This window comes from Nicotiana tabacum, chromosome 23, assembly GCF_000715075.1.
Source record: "Nicotiana tabacum cultivar K326 chromosome 23, ASM71507v2, whole genome shotgun sequence".
Lineage (NCBI taxonomy): Eukaryota > Viridiplantae > Streptophyta > Magnoliopsida > Solanales > Solanaceae > Nicotiana > Nicotiana tabacum.
The window spans coordinates 130,268,074-130,291,751 of record NC_134102.1 but is presented as its reverse complement, the minus strand read 5'-3'; the positions used below and the strand labels follow the sequence as shown (position 1 = coordinate 130,291,751).

General features: G+C 38.7%; 1 pseudogene; it reads right to left on the bottom strand.

Moving 5' to 3' along the window:
• Positions 1–12,551: 12,551 nt before the first annotated feature.
• Positions 12,552–15,858, bottom strand: LOC107788488 (protein P21-like; annotated as a pseudogene).
• Between the last annotated feature and the right edge of the window lie 7,820 nt (positions 15,859–23,678).

Here is a 23,678-nt window from a genome sequence, read left to right as displayed (position 1 = left end):
ATTAGGCCTAGTGTGTCACCTTGGAGTGCACCGGTTCTGTTTGTTAAAAAGAAAGATGGTACTATACAGATGTGCATCGATTACAGGCAGTTGAACAAAATTACAATCAAGAATAAATATCCTTTGCCGCGTATTGATGATTTGTTTGACTAACTTCAGGGAGCGAGGGTGTTCTCCAAAATTAATTTGAGATCTGGGTATCACAAGTTAAAAATTCGCGATTTGGATATACTAAAAACGACATTCAGGACTCATTATGGCCACTATGAATTTCTCATGATGTCTTTTAGGCTGACCAACACCCTAGTAGCATTTATGCACTTGATGAATAGTGTATTTTAGCCATATCTTGATTCATTTGTCATAGTATTTATTGATGATATCCTGGTGTACTCACATAGCCAAGAAGAGCATACACAACACTTGGGTATTGTATTATAAAGGCTGAGAGAGGAGAGGCTTTATGTCAAATTCTATAAGTGTGAGTTCTGGCTTAGTTCGATGGCATTCTTAGGGCACATAGTGTCTAGTGAAAGAATTAAGGTGGATCCGAAGAAAATAGAGGCAGTTCAGACTTGGCTCAGGCCATCTTCAACTACTGAGATTCGGAGTTTTCTTGGCTTGGCCTGTTGCTATCGTCACTTTGTGGAGGGTTTCTCATCTATTGCATCGCCTTTGACTAAATTGACCCAGAAAGGTGCTCCGTTCAGGTGGTCATATGAGTGTGAAGAGAGCTTTCAGAAGCTCAAGACATCTTTGACTATAGCCCCAGTATTGGTATTGCCTACAAGTTCAGAGTCTTATACTGTGTATTGTGATGCATCGCATATTGGTCTCGGCGCAGTGCTGATGCAAGACGGTAGGGTGATTACCTATGCGTCCAGATAGTTAAAGGTACATGAGAAGAATTATCCGGTCTACGACCTTGAGTTAGCAGCTATTGTTCATGCCTTGCAGATTTGGCGGCATTATTTGTACGGTGTCTATTGTGAAGTTTGGACTAAGTGAGATGCATCAAGGACGAAGATGGTAGAGTATTGATGGAAGATGCCTAGATTAAGAGGAGATGGCAGACTTACTTTCATAAACTTCTGAATGAAGAAGGGGATCGGGATATTGTGCTAGGCGAATTGGAGCATTCTGAGAGTCACTGTGACTTTGGGTACTGCAGGCGTATCGAGGTTGAGGAGGTCGTTAGAGCTATGCATAAGATGAGTAGGGGCAGAGCGACCGGGCCAGACGAGATTCCGGTAGAATTTTGGAAGTGTGTAGGGAGAGCAGGTTTGGAGTGGTTGACTAGGTTGTTTAATATTATTTTTAATGGGAAGAGGATGCCGGATGAGTGGAGGTGGAGTACGGTGGTTCCATTGTATAAGAACAAAGGTGATATCCAGAGTTATAACAATTATAGGGGTATCAAATTACTGAGTCATACCATGAAAGTGTGGGAGAGGGTGGTTGAAGCGAGGGTGAGGATGACAGTGTCTGTATCCGACAACCAGTTCGGGTTCATACCGGGTCGTTCAACTACAGAAGCTATACACCTTGTTAGAAGGTTGGTGGAACTATACAGAGAGAGGAAGAAGGATCTGCACATGGTGTTTATTGACCTAGAGAAAACGTATGACAAAGTTCCTAGAGAAATTCTCTGGATATGCCTAGAAGCAAAAGGTGTGTCGGTTCCCTACATTATGGCGATTAAGGACATGTATGATGGGGCTAAGACTCGGGTTAGGACAGTAGGAGGCGACTCTGAGCATTTTTCGGTTGTAATGGGGTTACACCAAGGTTCTGCGCTCAGTCCGTTCTTATTCGCCCTGGTGATGGACGCGTTAACACACCATATTCAAGGGGATGTGCCATGGTGCATGCTATTCGCCGATGACATAGTTCTGATTGATGAGTCGCGAGCCGGTGTTAACGAGAGGCTGGAGGTTTGGAGACAGGCTCTTGAGTCTAAGGGTTTCAAGCTGAGCAGGACGAAGACGGAATACCTGGAGTGTAAGTTCAGCGCTGAGCCAGGGGAAGAGGGCGTGGATGTGAGGCTTGATTCGCAGGTCATCCCGAGTAGAGGCAGTTTCAAGTACCTTGGTTCGGTTATCCAGGGGGAGGGGAGATCGATGAGGATGTCACACACCGTATTGGGGTAGGATGGATGAAGTGGAGGTTAGCATCTGGAGTCCTGTGTGACAAGAGAGTGCCACCGATACTCAAAGGTAAATTTTATAAAGCGGTGGTTAGACCGGCCATGATGTATGGGGCTGAGTGTTGGCCCGTTAAGAACTCACATATCCAGAAGATGAAAGTAGCAGAAATGAGGATGTGCGGGCACACTAGGATAGATAAGGTTAGGAATGATGATATCCGGGAGAAGGTGCATATGACTCCCATTAATGACAAGATGCGGGAAACGAGGCTTAGATGGTTCGGACATGTTCAGAGGAGAAGCCCAGATACTCCGGTACGGAGGTGTGAGCAGCTGGTTGTAGATGGCACGAGAAGAGGAAGAGGGCGACCTAAGAAGTATTGGGGAGAGGTGATCAGGCAGGATATGGCGAGGCTCCAGATTTTCGAGGACATGACACTTGATAGGAAGATGTGGAGGTCGAGTATTAGGATTGTAGGTTAGGAGGTAGTTGAGTCGTGCCTTACTTCGTACCATTGTGGGTCTATCCATGTAGGGTTTTTGTCTAAGATAGCTAGTGGAAATGTTGTGGCTTACTATTTCTCTTTTCAGTGCATGTCCTATTTACTAGCTATCGCTTTTGCTTTGTATCCTTTTTCTAGATTTCATGATGTTCCTATTTTTCTTTTGATTGTTGTGGTGATACTAATATTTACTAATATTGTCTCCCTTTGCTTTGCATCTTTCTTCTGGATTTCATGGTGTTCCTATTTATCCTATGATTGTTGTTGTGATACTAATATTGTCTCCTTTTGTCATTTTGTCTTTTTATTTTTTATTTTTGTTTTAGCTGAGGGTCTTTCGGAATTAGCCTCTCTACTCCTTCGGGGCAGGGGTAAGGTCTGCGTACACACTACCCTTCCCAGACTCCATTAGTGGGATTTTACTGGGTTGTTGTTGTTGTTGTTGTTCTATTGTGAAGTTTATAGTGATCACCGGAGTCTACAATATCTGTTTAAACAGAAGGATCTTAAAATTTGCGGCATTGGAGGTGGTTAGAGTTGCTTAAGGATTATGATATCACCATTCTCTATTATCCCGGAAATGCCAATGTGGTGGCCGATGCCTTGAGTCAAAAGGCGGATAGTTTGGGCAGCTTAGCATATTTACCGATAGCAGAAAGTCCTTTAGCCTTGAATGTTCAGGCCTTGGCTAACCAATTTGTTAGATTAGATGTTTCGAAGCTGAACCGAGTTTTTTCTTGTGTGGTTTCTCAATCTTCTCTTTATGATCGTATCAGAGAACATCAGTATGATGATCCCTATCTGCTTGTCCTTAAGGAAACAGTTCAGCACGGTGATGCCAAGGAAGTCACTATTGGGCATGACTGCGTATTACGGATATAGGGCAGGCTATGTGTGCCTAATGTGGATGGTTTGCGTGAGTTGATTCTCCAGGAGGCTCATAGTTTGCGGTACTTCATTCATCCAGGTGCCGCGAAGATGTATCAGGATTTGAGGCAACACTATTGGTGGAGGCGAATGAAGAAACATATAGTTGGATTTGTAGCTCGGTGCTTAAATTGTCAACAGGTAAAGTACGAGCATCAGAGACCAGGAGGATTACTTCAGAGACGTGAAATTCAGGAGTGGAAATGGAAGCGTATTACCATGGATTTCGTAGTTGCGCTTCCACGGACATTGAGGAAGTTTGATATTGTTTGGGTGATTGTAGATTGGTTGACCAAGTCCGCGCATTTTATTCCAGTTGGTACTAATTATTCTTCAGAGCGGTTGGCTGAGATTTATATCCGCGAGATTGTTCGCCTACACGGTGTGCCAGTGTCCATCATTTCAGATTGGGGCACGCAGTTTACATAATAGTTTTGGAGAGAAGTGCAATAAGAATTGGGCACACAGGTTCAGTTGAGTATAATATTTCACCCTCAAATGGACGGACAGTCCGAGCGCACTATTCAGATAGTGGAGGATATGCTACGCGCTTGTGTCATTGATTTTGGGGGTTCTTGGGAAGAATTTCTGCTACTCGCGAAGTTTTCTTACAATAACAGCTACCAGTCAAGCATTCAGATGGCCTCATATGAGTCTTTATATGGGAGAGGGTATCGGTCTCTGGTGGGTTGGTTTGAGCCGGGCGAGACTAGGCTATTGGGTACTGACTTGGTTCAGGATTCTTTGGAGAAGGTCAAAGTGATTCAGGAACAGCTTCGCACGACGCTGTCTAGACAGAAGAGTTATGCCGATAGGAAGGTTCATGATATTGTTGACATGGTTGGGGAGAAGGTTCTGCTCAAAATTTCACCCATAAAGGGTGTGTTGAGGTTCGAGAAGAAGGGCAAGTTGAGCCATCGATATATTGGGCTTTTTGAGATACTTAAGAAGATTGGAGAGGTGGCTTATGAACTTGCTTTACCACCTAGTCTATCAGGTGTTCATCCAGTGTTCCATATATCCATGCTCTGAAAGTATGTTGGGGATCCGTCTCATATTTTGGATTTCAGTACAGTGCAGCTGGACGGTAATTTGACTTATGATGTGGAGCCGGTGGCTAGTTTAGACCAGCAGGTTCGAAAGCTAAGGTCAAAGAACATATCATCAGTGAAGGTATAGTGGAGAGGCCAACCAGTCGGAGAAGCTACTTGGGAGATTGAGCAGGAGAAGCGGAGCAAATATCCACACCTATTTGAGACTCCATGTATGATTCTAAACCCGTTCGAGGACGAACATTTATTTTAGAGGGGAGGAATATAACGACCCGGCCGGTCATTTTGAGTATTATTACCCTGTTCCCCCATTTACTGCTCAATTTATGCTTTACAGTTGTTTTATGACTTACCGGGTTAGTTGGTTCGGGTCCGGAAGGATTTCAGAGTGAAATGAAACACTTAGTCTCATAATTGAAAACTTAAGTTAGAAAAGTTGACCGGATGTTGACTTATGTGTAAACGACCTCGGATTTTAATTCTGATAATTTCAATAGCTCTGTATGATAATTTTGGACTTAGGAGAGTGTCCGAAAAACCTTTGGAGGTCCGTACTGGAATTAGGCTTGAAATATTGAAAGTTGAATCTTTGAGAAGTTTGACCGGGGGGGTGGCTTTTTTATATCAGGGTCGGAATCCGATTCTAGAAATTTGAATAGGTCTGTTATGTCATTTATGACTTGTGTGCAAAATTTAAGGTCAATCGGACGTGATTTGGTAGGTTCCGACGTCATTTGTAGAAATTAAAAGTTTCAAAGTTCATTAGGCTTGAATTGGGGTGTGGTTCGTGTTTTTAGCATTGTTTGATGTGATTTGAAGACTCGACTAAGTTCATATGATATTTTAGGACTTGTTGGTATATTTGGTTGAGGTCCTGGGGGCCTCGGGTGAGTTTCGGGTGGTTAACGGATCAAATTCGGACTTAGAAGAAATCTGAAGTTTCTGCCTTCTGGTGCAATCGCACCTGCGAATTTGGCTCGCAGGTGCGAGCTCGCAGAAGTGTTATGGGCACCGCAGGTGCGTATGGTCCATAGAAGCGGACGAAAACTCGTAGAAGCGAGTCCGCGAAAGAGACTCTAAAGTCGCAGAAGCGGAGGCAAGGGGAGTTAGGCTAGACCACAGAAACGGACTCTTATCCGCAAAAGCGTGATTAGCCGCAGAAGCGACAGCTTGGCCGTAAAAGCGGGAACCGCAGAAATGGCTTAATGAGCCGCAGGTGTGAAAGCATCGAGTAGTGTACGAAAACAGAAGGGTCCGAGAAATTTTGTTATTTTAGACATTTCCAAAGCGGGTGAGGCAATTTTTGAGCGAAAAATCACGGGAAATCTTGAGGTAAATCACTTGTGATCATTTCTACTCCATAATATTGAAATATCATCGAATAATCCGACTAGATTGCACGTTTTTGAGGTGTAAATCGGGGATTTAAATCTAGGGATTTGAAAATAAGATTTGAGGATTTGGATGTCGAGTTGAGGTCGAATTTTGGTAAAATTGGTATGGTTAGCCTCGTGGTTGAATGGGATTTCGGATTTTGCAACTTTGTCAGGTTCCGAGACGTGGGCCCCACGAGCGATTTTTGAGTTAAATTTTGGATTTTATTAGAAAATTAGTAATTTCTTATGGAATTAATTACAATAATTTATATTCACTGAATCGAATTAATTCTGGCTAGATATTAGGCTTTCGGAGACCAATTCACGAGGCAAGGCCATAGCGGAGTAAGAAATTACGCTGTTTGAGGTAAGTAACACTTCTAAACTTGGTTTTGATGGTATGAATCCCGAATTGGTGTTATATAAATTCTTGGAGGTGGCACACACGATAGTTGACGAGCGTGTGGACGTGCACTATTGAAATTGTGACTTGAATAAACTCAATGAAGATGTAAAAATTAAAGAATCATGTTATTATCTGAACATTCTCCACGTGTCAGAGAAATTGAGCTGAGACTCTTATTAAAGATCATGTTTAGGCTACGTGCCTATATTTTGGGACCCATGAGGTCGTGTTGTTGTTAAATTAATTGTTTTAAAAATGTACATTTCACACTCACTCATATTCATCAATTGTGAGGATATTTATGGGATCGAGCTGCGCGCCGCAGCAGGCCATATTGGATTTATATATATACTATTATTATATGGATCGGGGTTGCCCGCCTGCAGCAGGCCTTATAGGCTTTACTATTATATGGATCGGGGTTGCCCGCCTGCAGCATGCTTTATAGGCTTTATTATTATACGGATCGGGACTGCCCACCTGCAGTAGGCCATATCGGCTTTATATCACGCTTAGGCTGAAGGAGCCCCTCCGGAGTCTGTACACACCCCTAGTGAGAGTATATGATTATATATTCGGGATGGACTTCCCAGAGCATGGACTTGCCTTACTTATTTATATTGTGATAAATTTTCCTAGACATGGATCTTGTCCATATCATTTACATTTGGGGATAAATTACCCAGTGCTGAATTGGCCTTATTCGGTACTGAGTGACTGACTGTCAGTTGATGTGTATATATATATACGGGATGGAATATCCCTGGGCAGGATTGGCCATAAACAGTACCGAGTGACCGAATGATTAATGACCATTATTACATGAGGTCTTTCCATTGAGATGTCATATTCCTCATATCATGCAGTATTGATCTATTTTTCTTGTATTGAGTTTAACTGTTGAACTTGAAAGTATGACTATATTTCTATATTGTTATTTATGCTGGACTGTACCTACGGAGCTCGTCACTACTTTTAGCCAAGAGGTTAGTCTTGTTACTTATTGAGTTGGTTGTACTCATACTATACTTTGCACCTCGTGTGCAGATCCAGGTGCTTTCGGACACGGCGACCGTTAGATCTCAGAGTGTTATCGGTTAGAGACTATCAAGGTAGCTGCCTGGAGTCCGCTGACCTTGACTCTCTTTCTTTCAGTTATTGTACTATTCTACACTTTCAGACAATGTTTTTTCAGTCAGACTTTGTATTCATATTAGATGCTCATGTACTCAGTGACACTGAATTTTGGGAGTGTTTATATTTGAAATTGTGAGATTTCTTTTGCTAAATTTAAATATTATGTTGTTCACACTTAAAGTTATGGTGGTTTATTAAGATTGTCGGCTTGCCCAGTATTGAGATAGGCGCCATCATGACAGGTGAGATTTTGGGTCGTGATAGCTCCCCCACTTAGATTTAAGCTACCATCACATAATGTAGATCCCACAAAATCAAGGAAGACCATAACACTGGCGAACCGTAATGTGTTCAAACAAGGACGACGACATGGCATCACAATGAAAATTTTACCACGCTTCAAGATACTAAGCCTTGTTACTCCATCAACCAAAACCTGAACATCCATAGTCCAATTTTCCTTTCATTTCCTGGAATTAAATATTGAACCTCTAAATCATACACTGAGAACTCCTCTTTTCAAGTCATTCACTGCCGCGATCCATAAATAAGCTCACTACCATTACATCAACACGGTGCGGTAACACTCATGAATATCATAGCAATCATGTGCATAGCCTCAAAACTGCAGGAAATACAGATACTGAGCCGAAACTACAGAACATCCTTCCGCAAGGCGACGATAATATCCCGCCTGAACACGTGGGGAAAAACATCATGCACCACATCTGTAGTACCAATACAACTCCTCGACGCCCAATTGACAACAAGCTCCCCACGTCACGTGAGATTGAGTAGGAATAAAGTAAAGGCACAAGCTTCAATGGAATCAAACTGCACGATGAGGAAATCAAGAAGGGAAGTGCTCCTAACAGCTCTATAGCCTCTCGAAGATAAGTACAGATGTCTCTATACCGATCTGCAAGTCTCTACTAGACTTGCTCATAACTTGTGAGACCTAAGCGAACCTAACGCTCTAATACCAAGGTGTCACGACCCGAAATCCACTATAGGTCGTGATGGCACCTAACGCTACCGTCAGGCAAGCCAACAGTGATTTACTAATTTAATTACTCATTTTAGTATTCTAAAATCATAATGTTTCCTTAATTAAACAGTATAAAATAAAATTTATAGGGTAAATGATAATATTTACATGAACCACAATAATGAACGACCCGAAGGAGCTCCCTAAACCCGGTATCACAAGTGCATGAGCATTAAATATAACAACAATACAACATCTCCAGAATGTAAATAAGACATGATAAAATAAATAGTACGATGGAGACTCGGTGGACTGCGATACGTAGCCTGGGTTGCAGCTTACATAAAGTCCCCTCAACAGATGCGCCTACATGCCAAGATGATCACCAAATGAACCTGTCAGATCCTGCACATTTAGTGCAGAAGTGCAGCATGAGTACGTAAATCAACGCGCATCCAGTAAGTATCTAGCCTAACCCCAGAGAAGTAGTGACGAGGGGTCGACATCGACACTTACTAGAGGTCCAAATAAATAACATGATAATTCATAACAGATATGAAGTGCACATCAATAGTGGAGTAAATCTATAATTTCATAATTTTTTGATTATTTCTTTTAAAAGATAAATTTCTCGATCTTGCAATCTACCTTAATAGCTCTTAAAATTCCAAGTATCAATACCAAATAAATAAGAAATATCATAAAATGTCGGGTATCAGTTGAAGGTTTATCTCGTGAACATGCGGATTGCTAGCGATATAACGCACGATTCCTCTGAGGTCGTTCGGCCCGATCCAAAATAATGTGTACACTGCCGAGGGTCGTGCGGCACGAACCATAGATGCATCTATTTACTGATGAGGCATTCGTCCTGCTCCACAAGAAAAGGAAGAAAGTTAGCGAATTACGAGACACGTATTTACAAAACTGTACATGAGCCCAAAATGAATATAATCCTTACTGTTTCTCAAATAACTCGCCCATAACTCAAAGTGTTAAGGCTCGACCTAGTATATATGTATTTATTTCAAAATCAAATTCAGTTATAGCTTTAATTAATTAAGCCAGCACAACGAGTTCAAATAATTCAATTATTACATAGTAAAGTCCTAAGTCTACCCGGACATAAACATGCTTTAGCTACGTATGGACTCTCATCACCTCGTGCGTATGCAACACCCACTACTAGTTGCACATAACAATGAATATCACCTAGGGGTAGTTTCCCCCTCACAAGATTAGACAGGAGACTTACCTCGCTCCGAAATTCCAAAACCGACTCTCTCGCCTGTCTAACTCTTCAATTCAAGCCAAGCGATCGAAAACTAGTCAAATAATATGCAACTCAATCAAAATATACCCCAATACATATATTTTAACAATTTAAAATGATTCCCAACTCCGCTCAAAATGCCAACAAAGACAACCCTCGGGCCCATGTACCCGGATTCCGAAATTTTTCGAAGATAAATTTTACCCAAAACACCACGAACTAAAATATATAACTTATCCCAAATTCCATGTGTCAAATTTCAAAAATACCAATTTTTAGATTTTTTACCAAAATCCTAAATTTCTACTAATTCCCATGTAAAATCCGTATACAAACCATGTTTTTAACTTGTAATAGGTGGGAGTCACTTACATTGTGTTGCTTGATGAAAATCTCCCATTGAAGCTCTTCAAAATCGCCCCAACCAAGTAAAAATGAAAGAAAATGGGCGAAATCCCGTTCTTAAAAGAACACACTGCCCAGCGACTTCTCGCACCTGCGGAACAGTAGCCGCTTCTGCGTAAGCCACCTCGCAAATGCGGCTTCCCCCAAGGTGCCAACTTCCCGCTTCTGCAGAAACCACTCGCATCCGCGGTTTCCCTAGTTCGAACAGCCTTCCACACCTGCGTGCCAACGACCGCACCTGCGGCTCCGCAGTTGCGCCACAACACCCGCACTTGCGATCTTCCAACCCCATGCCACCTCTACTTCTGCGCTCATTCGCCCGCATCTGCGCGCCCGCAGGTGCGGTAAACTCCTCGCACCTGCATCTCCAGCCAACCTTAAGCCCATCTGCTTCTGCGACACCAGGGCCGCTTCTACGGTCTCGCACCTGCGGCCTTTTCCACGCAGGTGCGATTGCACCAGATCCCAGCTGCCTCAGCACTTCTCCCAAGTCCAAACTCGCACTGTTTACCATCCAGAATCCACCCGAGGCCCCCGGGACCTTAACCAAATATACCAACACGTCCCAAAATACGATACGAACTTAGTCGAAGCCTTAAACCACGTCAAACAACACCAAAATCATGAATCGCGCCTCGAATCACTTTTAAGTTTTCAAATTTTCAAATTCTATACCTTGTGTCGAAACGTATCAAATCAATCCGGAATGACTTCAAATTTCACACACGAGTCATAAATGACATAACGAAGCTATTTCAAGGCTCGGACCCCCAAACGGACATCGATAACATAAAAATCCACTTCAAACCAAACTTATGAAATTCTTAAACTTTAAAAATGTTAACTTTCCATAATAAACATTGAAATGCCCCCCGGGTAATCCGATACTCAACCTGAATATACGCCCAAGTCCGAAATCATCATACGAACCTATTGGAACCTTCAAATCCCGATTCTGATGTCGTTTACTCAAAAGTCAAACCTTACTCAATTCTTCCAACTTAAAGCTTTCGAATTTAGAATTTTCTTTCCAAATCAATTCGGAACTTTCCGAAATTCAATTCCGACCACACGTACAAGTCATAATACCTGAAGTGAAGCTATTCAAGGTTTCAAACTGCCGAACGACGCGCTAAAACTCAAAACGGCTGATCGAATCGTTACATATTGTGAATGTGAGGGTGAGCCCGGACACACCCTCACTAGTGCTATTAATGAGTGGGAATGTGAGGAGCCTCCGGTCAAAGTAATTGACAAAAGAACCAAGTGATTTCCGTTTATTTCCTAACTCACCTGAAACAGTGGGTCCACTTGCATGTGGTGACCATGATATCATGTGGGGGCCAATAAGTTTATTGTTCCACCATACCATTTAACGATTTAAGTTTACTATTTTATTATCTGAATGTAGCATGAACAATTTTGGCAGATAATTGTAGGTACGTTCAAGCTCTTTTTGAAGGAAATTTATCCTCCTCCATCTTCAAAATTTTAATTATGCTCTAAACAACCTAAATTACGTTAAAGCATATTATAAATACTATTTCTAATAAAAGAGGATTAGGCAGATAAATCTAAAAAATCTAAGTATGACATACATACACTTGAAAACTGTATGTACTATTAGAGATATGTTCTATAATTGTACTATAATTCTTCAATACTAATTGCTCTTAAATTAAATCCAAATACACAAATAGTTAGCTTTGGGATCTTGTTGAGTTGAGAAATCGGTCTGATCATATTGAAAAAATTCATAATAAATATAAACTAAACCGACAACAAAATTAGTACTAAATTTGAAATTCAGTATGTTAAATTAATTAAACTCATGTACATATGAGGATTATTGGTTTTATTGTAAAATTTAATTTGAAAACTAACTTAGAGTTGCAAAACTAATGTACTATCTTTCAGTAACTTCTATTTGCTGAATCTAATTTTTATAAAGAAAATGGTATGGACAAGCCTTCAAATTGAAAGAGTTGCCGCACATATAATTATTAACTACTCAATTTTAAAAATATTGTATTGGTATTACTAACTTTCATGAATTCTAAATCTAAGAGTTTTATTAGAATAAATGTAAATTATTAAATTTTTTATCATTGTGATTAACAAAAGGTAAACAGTGAATCTAACAAAAGGCAAAGAGCTAGAGATATAAGAGAAGAAGAAATCGTATAATATATACTGCAGTAAATTAAAGGAAATGAAACAAGATAAATTTATTATCACATTGATTACTACATACAATAGTTTAACAAGATCACTTCTTATTTAGTACACTTAGTACGAAAATTTCCATACTGGCCACTTGAAGCAAAATATATATGCTTTGTGGCATTTATGGGCAGAAAACCACTCTATAGTTGGTTCCTGTAGGACAAGTAAAAGTGCTAGTTTGATCATCCTTAGGGTAGCTATAGGCACGATGTCTGCCGAGGTCGTTCGGCCCAATCCATAGTGTCGTGTACACTGCTGAGGGACGTGCGGCACGATCCATAGATGCATCTATACTGTCGAGGCATTCGGCCCGCTCTACAAAAAAGGAAAATATTTTCTTATGAACCTCCGGAATGAGAAGTTGTTATAAAGCTAACACATAAGGATGTACAATTTCTATTAACAATTAAATAATTTACACAAAGATTCAAGTATAAGAAATTTCGTTCTTTTACTATTTCCTCTAACAATTCACAATATAATTTTAATATTTTAATTAAATAGAGGATGTAATTTTGTCACAAGTATTTCATGATTTGAGTCCTAAACTACCCGGACATAGCATAATTAGTAGCTACGCACGGACTCTCGTCATCTCGTGCGTAACCCCCACAATTAACAACAATTATTAATTCAAATCACCTATGGGGTAAATTCCCTCTTACAAGGTTAGACAAGAGACTTACCTTGTCTCAAAGTCCACTTCCCGATAAAAATATCGCGTAAAAACCTCAATTCGATGCCGAAAAATCCGAAACTATCCAAAAGTTATATAAAATAATTAATACGTGCTCAATAATTCGAAATTAGACTATTAAATAAATTACCCGACCCAAAATGGTAAATTTTCTAAAATTCACCTCGGGCCCAGATTCCGAAAAAATTTCGGAGGAAATCATTACCCATAATCTCAAGAACTCAAATATATAATTTTCATCCAATTCCATAACCATTTTCGTGGTTAAAATCTAATTGTTTTTAAAAAAATCTAGGTTTTTTATCTAAACCCTTGATTTCTAAGATTTACTGGTTATAATCTACCCATAATCTATGTATTTAACTCAAAGTGTGTAGAACTAACTTACCTTCAAGTTGCTAGTTAAAATCTCATCTCAAAAAGCTCCAAAATCGCCCAAAAATGGAGAGAAATGGGCAAAAATGGCTGTTTTCCCATTCTTTAAGGGTTCTGCCAAATAGCCCTTCCGCTTCTGCGAAAATGCCCTCGCAGATGCGGCTTTCCCCTTAGTCGGCTTCGCTCACACCTGTGGTCAGAGGCTCGCTTCTGCAAGTTCACACCCGCAGCTGCCCATGCGCAGGTGCGGTTACACCAGAAGCTGGGAGCTTCAGCAGTCCTTTCCAAGTCCAAACTTGATCCGAGCCTCGTTCAGTTAACACCCGGGGCCCAGCCCGAACATATCAACGAGTTTGAAATCATAAAACGGACTCGCTCGAACCCTCGGAACGAAAACAACATCAAAACTAAGAATCATACCTCAAACCAAATTGATTCAACTTAGAATTTTCAAAATTTTCAAACTTACTCCGAACGCGCTAAAACAGACTTAAACTATTCGGAATGACACCAAATTTTGTGTGCAAGTCTTAAATCACCATACGGAACTATTCCCTGGCTCAAAATTTCAAACGGACTTAAGTTACTCCAAAACCTACTCCAAATCAAATTTAAAAAACCTTAAACCTTTACATAGTTGATTTTTACTATTAAGCGCTGAAACGCTCTCGGATTGTCCAAAACCTGATTCGAACATACGCCCAAGTCCAAAATTATCATACGAACCTATTGGAACCGTTAAATCTCGATTTCGTGGTCGTTTTCTCAAAATGTTGACCGAAGTCAAACTTGGCCTTTTAAAGCCAAACTAAGGAACCAAGTGTTCCGATTTCAACCCGAACACTTCCAAATCCCGAACCAACCGTCCCGGCAAGTCATAAATTAATAAAAGCACATACGGGAAGTCTTATTTAGGGGAACGAGGTTCTAACAGTCAAAACGACCGGTTGGGTCGTTACAATTCTTCAATACTAATTGCTCTTAAATTAAATCCAAATACACAAATAGTTAGCTTTGGGATCTTGTTGAGTTGAGAAATCGGTCTGATCATATTGAATAAATTCATAGTAAATATAAACTAAACCGACAACAAAATTAGTACTAAATTTGAAATTCAGTATGTTAAATTAATTAAACTCATTTACATATGAGGATTATTAGTTTTATTGTAAAAATTAATTTGAAAACTAAGTTAGAGTTGCAAAACTAATGTGCAATCTTGCAGTAACTTCTATTTGCTTAATCTAATTTTTATAAAGAAAATGGTATGGACAAGCCTTCAAATTGAAAGAGTTGCCGCACAACTAATTATTAACTACTCAATTTTAAAAATATTGTATTGGTATTACTAACTTTCATTAATTCTAAATCTAAGAGTTTTATTAGAATAAATGTAAATTATTAAATTTTTTATCATTGTGATTAACAAAAGGTAAACAGTGAATCTAACAAAAGGCAAAGAGCTAGAGATATAAGAGAAGAAGAAATCGTATAATATATACTGCAGTAAATTAAAGGAAATGAAACAAGATAAATTTATTATCACATTGATTACTACATACAATAGTTTAACAAGATCACTTCTTATTTAGTACACTTAGTACGAAAATTTCCATACTGGCCACTTGAAGCAAAATATATATGCTTTGTGGCATTTATGGGCAGAAAACCACTCTATAGTTGGTTCCTGTAGGACAAGTAAAAGTGCTAGTTTGATCATCCTTAGGGTAGCTATAGGCACGATGTCTGCCGAGTAAAGTATTTCGAAAATTCAGTTGGGCCACAATTACCAGAATTACAACAATAATTATCAGTCTTGAAAACGGTACAAGGATTATTACACCCATGGCCACCAGAAGCTCGTAATTCGTTCGGACATTGTCCATTAATATCAGCAGTGCACCTAATACCACGGGTGCACCCACTGGAGGTAGGGCTAAAGTCCATCGGTACGTTGAATCCATCGACGAGAGAGATGTCGAAAAAATCAAGATTATTAAATTGGTTTAAGGCATATTCAGCTAAAGAGTTTGGGGGTACTCCAAAAGCTTTGACACTGGAGAAGACCATTGCAATCTCCAGTCTCACACTTACCGTGGCCCGAACTATCAAAATTGCAACCAGTTCGGGCCCAAATACGGGCTCCTTTCGTGCCAGCTGGCACGTCGATTGTCCAGGTTTGACCAGAATCGAGCTGGCGACCACCACCCACTGGCACAGAGGCAGCCCAAACTGCGTAAGGACAATTGTTTCGAACATCAAATATGGCTGCATCAGAGTGAGTGAAGAGGAGGAAATGAGCAATGAGAAAAAAAGGAAAAATGAACATGGATTTGAAAATGCCCATTTTCATTTTGAATGAAAATAGGTACCAAGGTTTTGTTGAAATTGTCAAAAGTCTCACATCGGTGGATGACAATTTTGAATGGGAATTTCACCCTATAAAAGGAGGCCTAATGTTTAGGATTTAAACACACCTCTCATTTGCCTTTTTATCTTCTTAAGGCATTTGTATCTTCTCTCTTTAGTATTATTTCACTTGTAATTTTGGAGTGGAATAAAATATTGATTGTGTCCGAGGAAGTAGGCAAAATTGGCCGAACCTCGTAAATTCTGGTGTTCTTTTATTGTTGTCTCATTGTCTTGTTTATTATTTAGTGGTTGTCATAATTTTTGGTATAGTAGTTGTGACTCATTCACACTATATACATTTGGCTTCCGCAACAATTGGTATCAGAGCCAAGGTACTGTCTAAGTATGCTCTGTGGTTGCAGCATAGTCTGATCTTCCACATCAGAAAAGATCTATCTTGGTAACTGAGTCAAGGTTCTGTCTGAGTATGCTCTGTGGTTGCAGCTTAGTCTGATCTTCCACACCAGAAAGGAAATAATCTTGATTTGTGTCGTCAGCTACTAAATAATATTTGTGTTAAAATGGGAGACAGTAAACAAGAAGAATCTACATCAAGTGTCAATAATACGTCATCGTTGGCATCTTCGCTTGTGACAAGAATTGTGTCAAATGCGAAATTTGCGGTAAAAATTTTTGACGGGTCAGGACATTTTGGGATGTGGCAAGGCGAGGTTCTAGATGTTCTTTTTCAACAAGGGCTAGATCTTGCCATTGAAGAAAAGAAGCCAGATGTTATTAGAGAAGAAGATTGGAAAATTAGCAATCGTGTTGCTTGCGGTACTATTCGATCCTACCTTGCTAGAGAGCAGAAATATCCATACACAAAGGAAACTTCTGCAAGTAAATTATGGAAAGCACTGGAGGATAAATTTTTGAAGAAAAACAGTCAAAATAAATTGTATATGAAGAAGAGACTGTTTCGCTTCACCTATGTTCCTGGTACCACAATGAATGAACATATCACCAGTTTCAATAAGTTGGTCACAGATTTACAAAATATGGATGCAACTTTTGATGATGGTGACTTGGCCTTGATGTTGTTGGGGTCACTTCCTAATGAGTACGAGCACCTTGAAACTACTCTACTCCATGGAAATGACGAAATTTCTCTCAGAGAAGTTTGTTCGGCTTTGTACAGTTATGAACAAAGAAAGGGAGAAAAACAGAAGGGCGGAGAAGGAGAAGCACTAATTGTGAGGGGTCGTCCTCAAAAGCAAACGAGGACTAAGAAGGGAAGATCCAAGTCGAGATCTAGACCCAGCAAAGATGAATGTGCCTTTTGTCGAGAAAAGGAGCACTGGAAGAAAGACTGTCCGAAGTTGAAGAATAAGGCCAGACATAACAATGGAAAGGCCATTGTGGATTCAAATGTAGCTGATTGTGATGATTCAGACTTCTCATTAGTTACAACAGAGTTATCAACATCATCAGACATATGGTTGATGGACTCGGCTTGTAGCTATCATATGTGTCCCAATAAGGATTGGTTCGTGAATTTTCAAGAAGGAGAATATGGAGTCATCCACACAGCAGATAACAGCCCTCTTACCTCATATGGTATTGGTTCAATAAGATTAAGGAGCCATGATGGAATGATTAGAACATTAACAGATGTTCGATATGTACCGGGTTTGAAGAAGAATCTCATCTCTGTGGGAGCCCTAGAATCAAAAGGGTTCAAAATCATTACAGAAAATAGAGTGATGAGAATATGCTACGGTGCACTAGTGGTAATGAAGGCCAATCGGAAGAACAATAACATGTACTGCTATCGTGGTAGTACAGTTATTGGGACAGCAACAGTGACATCCAGTGATGACAAAGAGGCAGAAGCAACCAGGCTATGGTACATGCACTTGGGACATGCTGGAGGAAAATCCTTGAAAGCTCTATCTAATCAAGAATTGTTAAAAGGCGTAAAGACTTGCAACTTGGAGTTTTGCGAGCATTGTGTCAAAGGAAAACAGACAAGGGTTAAATTTGGTACAGCGATCCATAATACTAAAGGCATTTTGGATTATGTACACTCTGATGTTTGGGGTGCTTCCAAAACACCTTCATTGGGTGGGAAGCACTATTTTGTAACCTTTGTTGATAATTTTTCCCGAAGAGTGTGGGTGTATACAATGAAGAGGAAAGATGAAGTGTTGGGAATTTTTCTCAAATGAAAAACGATGGTAGAGAATCAAACAGGCAGGAGGATCAAGTGTATTCGCACAGACAATGGAGATGAATACAAAAATGATCATTTCAATAAGGTCTGTGAAAATGATGGCATCGTCCGACACTTCACTATCAGACATACACCACAATAGAATAGAGTGGCAGAACGTATGAACCGAACTTTACTGGAGAAGGTACGGTGTATGTTGTCTAATGCTGGCTTGGGCAAAGAATTTTGGGCTGAGGCAATTACATATGCATGCCACCTCATTAATCGTCTACCATCTGTTGCCATTGATGGCAAGACACCATTTGAAAAATGGTATGGAAAACATGCTGTAGATTATGACTCTTTGTACGTGTTTGGCTCAATTGCATACTATCATGTGAAAGAGTCAAAATTGGATCCGAGAGCAAAGAAGGCTATATTTATGGGAATTACTTCTGGAGTCAAAGGATACCGCTTATGGTGTCCAGAGACAAGGAATATTATATTCAGCAGAGATGTTACCTTTGATGAATCTGCCATAACAGATAAGGTGACAGTTGAAGATGTCAAACAAACTGGTGGTGCATCAAAGCAGGTGGAGTTTGAAGGAAAATTTATTTTTCCTACACAAGAAGCAGAGGAGGAAACTCATGAAGATTACCCTCTGGAAGAAGAGCCAGTAGAGAGGGAGATTCCAACTCAGGAACCTCGACAACAACTTGAATCAATAGCAACCAGCAGGCCAAAAAGGACAATAACGAAACCTGTTCGTCTCATAGAGACGGTTGCTTGTGCAACCTCAATTGTAGCTGATGGTGTTCCTACCACTTATAAAGACGCAATCCAAAGTTCAGAAGAAGATAAGTGGAGGATTGCTATGAATGAAGAAATACAGTCCCTTCATCAGAATCATACATAGAAATTGGCCAATCTCCCGAAGGGAAAGAAAACAATTGGGTGCAAATGGGTATTTGCAAAGAAAGAAGGATTTCTTAACCAAGAAGATGTTCGCTACAAAGCAAGATTGGTGGCCAAAGGATATGCTCAGAAGGAGGGAATTGATTACAATGAAGTATTTTCTCCAGTTGTAAAATATTCCTCCATTAGAATTATGTTGGCTTTGGTAGCACAGTTGGATTTGGAACTAGTTCAGATGGATGTAAAAACTGCATTTTTACATGGAAACTTGGAGGAGAAAATCTACATGAATCAGCCAGAAGGATTCAAAGTTGCTGGAAAAGAAAATATGGTATGCAAACTTGAAAAATCGTTGTACGGATTGAAACAATCTTCTAGACAATGGTACAAGCGATTTGACAATTTTATGTTGCGGCAAGGGTACAAGAGAAGCAAATACGATCATTGTGTGTATTTGCGCAAACTTAATGATGGTTCCTTTGTATATCTTCTCCTATATGTTGATGATATGTTGATAACTTCCAAGAATACGGAAGAAATTGATAAGTTGAAGATTCAACTGAAGGAGGAGTTCGAGATGAAGGATCTGGGTGAGGCAAAGAAAATTCTTGGCATGGAGATAATAAGAGATAGACGTTCAAAGAAACTCTGTTTATCTTAGAAAGAATATTTGAAGAGAGTACTACAGCGTTTTGGCATAGATAAGAAGACTAAGCCAATTAGTACGCCACTTGCTTCCCATTTTAAGCTAAGTACTACTATGTCGCCAAAGGATGAAACTGAACAGGAGTATATGTCAAGGGTACCATACGCAAATGCTGTCGGTAGCTTGATGTATGCAATGGTTTGTACAAGACCTGACATTTCACAAGTCATTGGAGTTATTAGCAGATATATGCATAATCCAGGAGAGGAGCATTGGCAAGCTGTGAAATGGATTCTACGGTATATTCATAGTACTGTAGATGTTGGGTTAGTTTTTGAGCAGGAAGGCAATCGGTCTGTAGTTGGATATTGTGACTCAGATTTTACGGGTGATCTGGACAAACGAAGGTCAACTACTGGTTATGTGTTTACTTTTGCAAAGGCACCAGTTAGTTGGAAGTTTACTTTGCAGTCAACAGTTGCTTTGTCTACAACAGAGGCAGAGTACATGGCTATTACAGAGGCTGTGAAGGAGGCAATTTGGCTTCAGGGGTTGCTAAAGGAGCTTGGTATTGAACAAAAAAATATTACAATTTTTTGTGATAGTCAAAGTGCTATTCAATTAGTGAAGAACCAAGTTTATCATGCAAGGACGAAGCACATTGATGTTCGGTATCATTTCGTATGAGAAATCATAGAAGAAGGTGGAGTCACGGTGAAGAAAATTCATACTACGGAGAACCCTGCTGATATGCTGACAAAAGTGGTGACTGCGGTCAAGTTTCAACATTGTTTGGATTTGATCAACATTGTTGAACACTAAAGATTGAAGATGAAGACACAACCAAAATTTGTTATTGAGAGAAAATTGAAGATGTGGAATTTTGCCAAGGTGGAGATTTGTTGAAATTGTCAAAAGTCCCACATCGGTGGATGACAATTTTGAATGGGAATTTCACCCTATAAAAGGAGGCCTAATGTTTAGGATTTAAACACACCTCTCATTTGCCTTTTTATCTTCTTAAGGCATTTGTATCTTCTCTCTTTAGTATTATTTCACTTGTAATTTTGGAATGGAATAAAATATTGATTGTGTCCGAGAAAGTAGGCAAAATTGGCCGAACCTCGTAAATTCTGGTGTTCTTTTATTGTTGTCTCATTGTCTTATTTATTATTTAGTGGTTGTCATAATTTTTGATATAGTAGTTGTGACTCATTCACACTATATACATTTGGCTTCCGCAACAATTTTTATAAGGTTTAGTGTTGTACTGCAAAGACAGACTTGGTCTGCTAGCTATTTATAGAGACGAGTTTGGGCAGTATGCTGAAAACTTTAGGTTTTGGAGTAAATGCAATAGTTGCAACGTACTCTAAGTCTTCGTCAATGTTGAAGCTTGTTTTGGAATTCTACGTTAGCAAATAATGTTATAAACTTTTCCAAGGGAAAAATTGTGGCTTAAAACTTCCAGTACGTACATTGTGGAAATTGAAGGCAATAACCAATAAGTCATCAATCTACCACTCTATCTTGGTTCCAAATGTTTTATACTTCAATGACACACAAGAGGAGAGTGATTTGTGTGGCGTCCAATTTTTTACGTGCACAAATTATAGGAGGACTTGGTTTTTTTATGTGCTCTTTATACTACTGTTGTGAAAATAGTAAATGCGAAAAGTAAATAACATAAGTATTTTTATGTGAAAAACACCCGGCTCAAAAGGTGAAAAAACCACGACCTATTACGCAGTAGGATTTTTCCAACATTTCACTAAATCACTGAGCCAAAACAGCATTTACAAAACTCTTTGTAAACCTAAGGATTACCTCTAATCCCGTTGTGGCAACCAGCCTCTAACTGTTGCGACAACTTCAAGTTAACTCTAACTTGAATACAATACTCAGAGTACCTAATACAATTGCTTCTAGATAAAGATGAAAGGTACAACTTGAAACACCTACTACAATAAAACTAGAATAAAAGACAGATACTTGGAACTGGTTCTTCTCTCTTGTTCACGTAGCTTTTTCGCAAACTTGAATCACATAAGAATTGTTTGCAAAATGCCTTGCTATTTTGCTGTCAACTCACGTTTAACTTAACGTTTGTGCGTCACTATAAAATGAGAACATCATGCAATTTATAGAGTTAGTAGAATAGGAAATAACTAGAGTTCCAATACTATAATCTTCCTTGGTGGAAGAGTTCTAGTTATGTTCAACTTCTAACTCCTCCCTTATTTAAAATAGAGTTCTCTCGAGTAAGGAGTCTTTCTCGTTATCACTTATACAACATTTTCGTTCAGAAAATATCAGATATATCCACTTAAGCTTATCCCTTTCACATGCCTACCTTGTGCTCGAATTCTACCCGTATCTGTGTTCACTTTGTATGAACCTGATTCATGCTAGTTCCTTTGTCAATTATCACAACAAATTTCACTTGGGCAACAGTTCCTAGACGGCTAGACCTTCTATCTCAGCTCCCTACAAACTTAGTACTGATCATGTAGGCAATCCAACAGGAAAAGAATTAGTCTGCTAGCTATTTGACTACAAAGCTACTGTAAGTCTTTTGTCAATATATATATATATATATATATATATAGGGTACGCGTTTTGCGCGTGTTTTTGTTACAATAAGTAAATAATTTTAAAATAATGACATATATAAATAGTATTAAATAATGTGTTTGAGTTATAAAAGAAAAATAAAAAGTACTATAACATTATAAAAATATATTTATAGATTCTACTTAGCTAGCTAATAAAGGATAAAATCCTGCCACATGGAAGTCCTCAGAGATTTATAGGAATATCTTGTAAAAATTATTGTTATGTATATCGAAAGCAAATAATTAAAAAAATTACTTTTATCACGATGATTTGGCAGGTAATACAAATTAAAATGCTGATGTAAATTTGCGTAAATGTTATGGAATTAACAGATAGAAAAAGAGAATGACAGTCGCGCCTGAGTGCCTTAGGAAGAAGGGAACGCAAACTGAACTGCACACCGCATCGATATATATATATATATATATATATATATATATATATATATATATATATATATATATATATAAAGTACGAAAGCTCTTATCGAAATATCGTTCACCTTTTTTACCCTTTAAAAATAGAGTTCGCATTGGATAAAAGAGTAATTTAAATATTTTCCTAATATGTAAAAATGATCATTTAATTATTTTTCTAATATCTGGGACATTGAAATCAATTATAATTCTGATTATTAAAATTTTTCATAGTTGAATTATGTAGAGAATCTTTATATTTAGGATTCTAAAAGCAATTAAATTTTATTTTATATAGGTTTCCTTATTTCAAGCACATTAATATTAAAGTTGCAGTAAACTATAATTTTTTTATCATTCAAAACTTAGAAATTAAGTACTCATATTTGTACTACATTTTTTTCGTAGAATTAACACTACTTTAAAGCTACTAAAAATAGGTAAACATAAGTTATATATGACACAAAAGTAGAATACCCATTGTATTTGACAAAATTAAAAGTAACATCGAATTATTGGGTTCAAAAGGAAAAAAAATTTAAAAGAATAAGCAGGAATATCCCTATTAAAGGGCGTTGTAAACGTTACCAATTTTCAATGACACCAGGGTTTAGTCTCTCTCGATTAAAGATTTCATTATTGTTTTAAGAGTGATTTTTTGTGTCTTTTATCTTGTTTGTCTTTCATTGTTGATTGCTGCTTTAACTTGAAAAGAGTCTTGCTTTGAATTTTCTTTTATGTTCTTTTTAGTTTGCCATATGACAAGTTTGATATTCTCATTAAGTATTGTGATTCAAACTCTTTTATTACTTATTAGTGCTTTTGCTTTTATTTACCATCTTCTTTTATGTTCTTAACTTGGTATTGTCTAACCTTTATGTTTTCTTTCTCTAAGTTTTTGGTTGTCGATTCTATATCTTAGAAACTTTTAGATCTTTTAAAACTAACACAACAAAGTATATCGAGTATATCGAGGTAACTTATTAGTTATTTTGTTCCTCACCAAA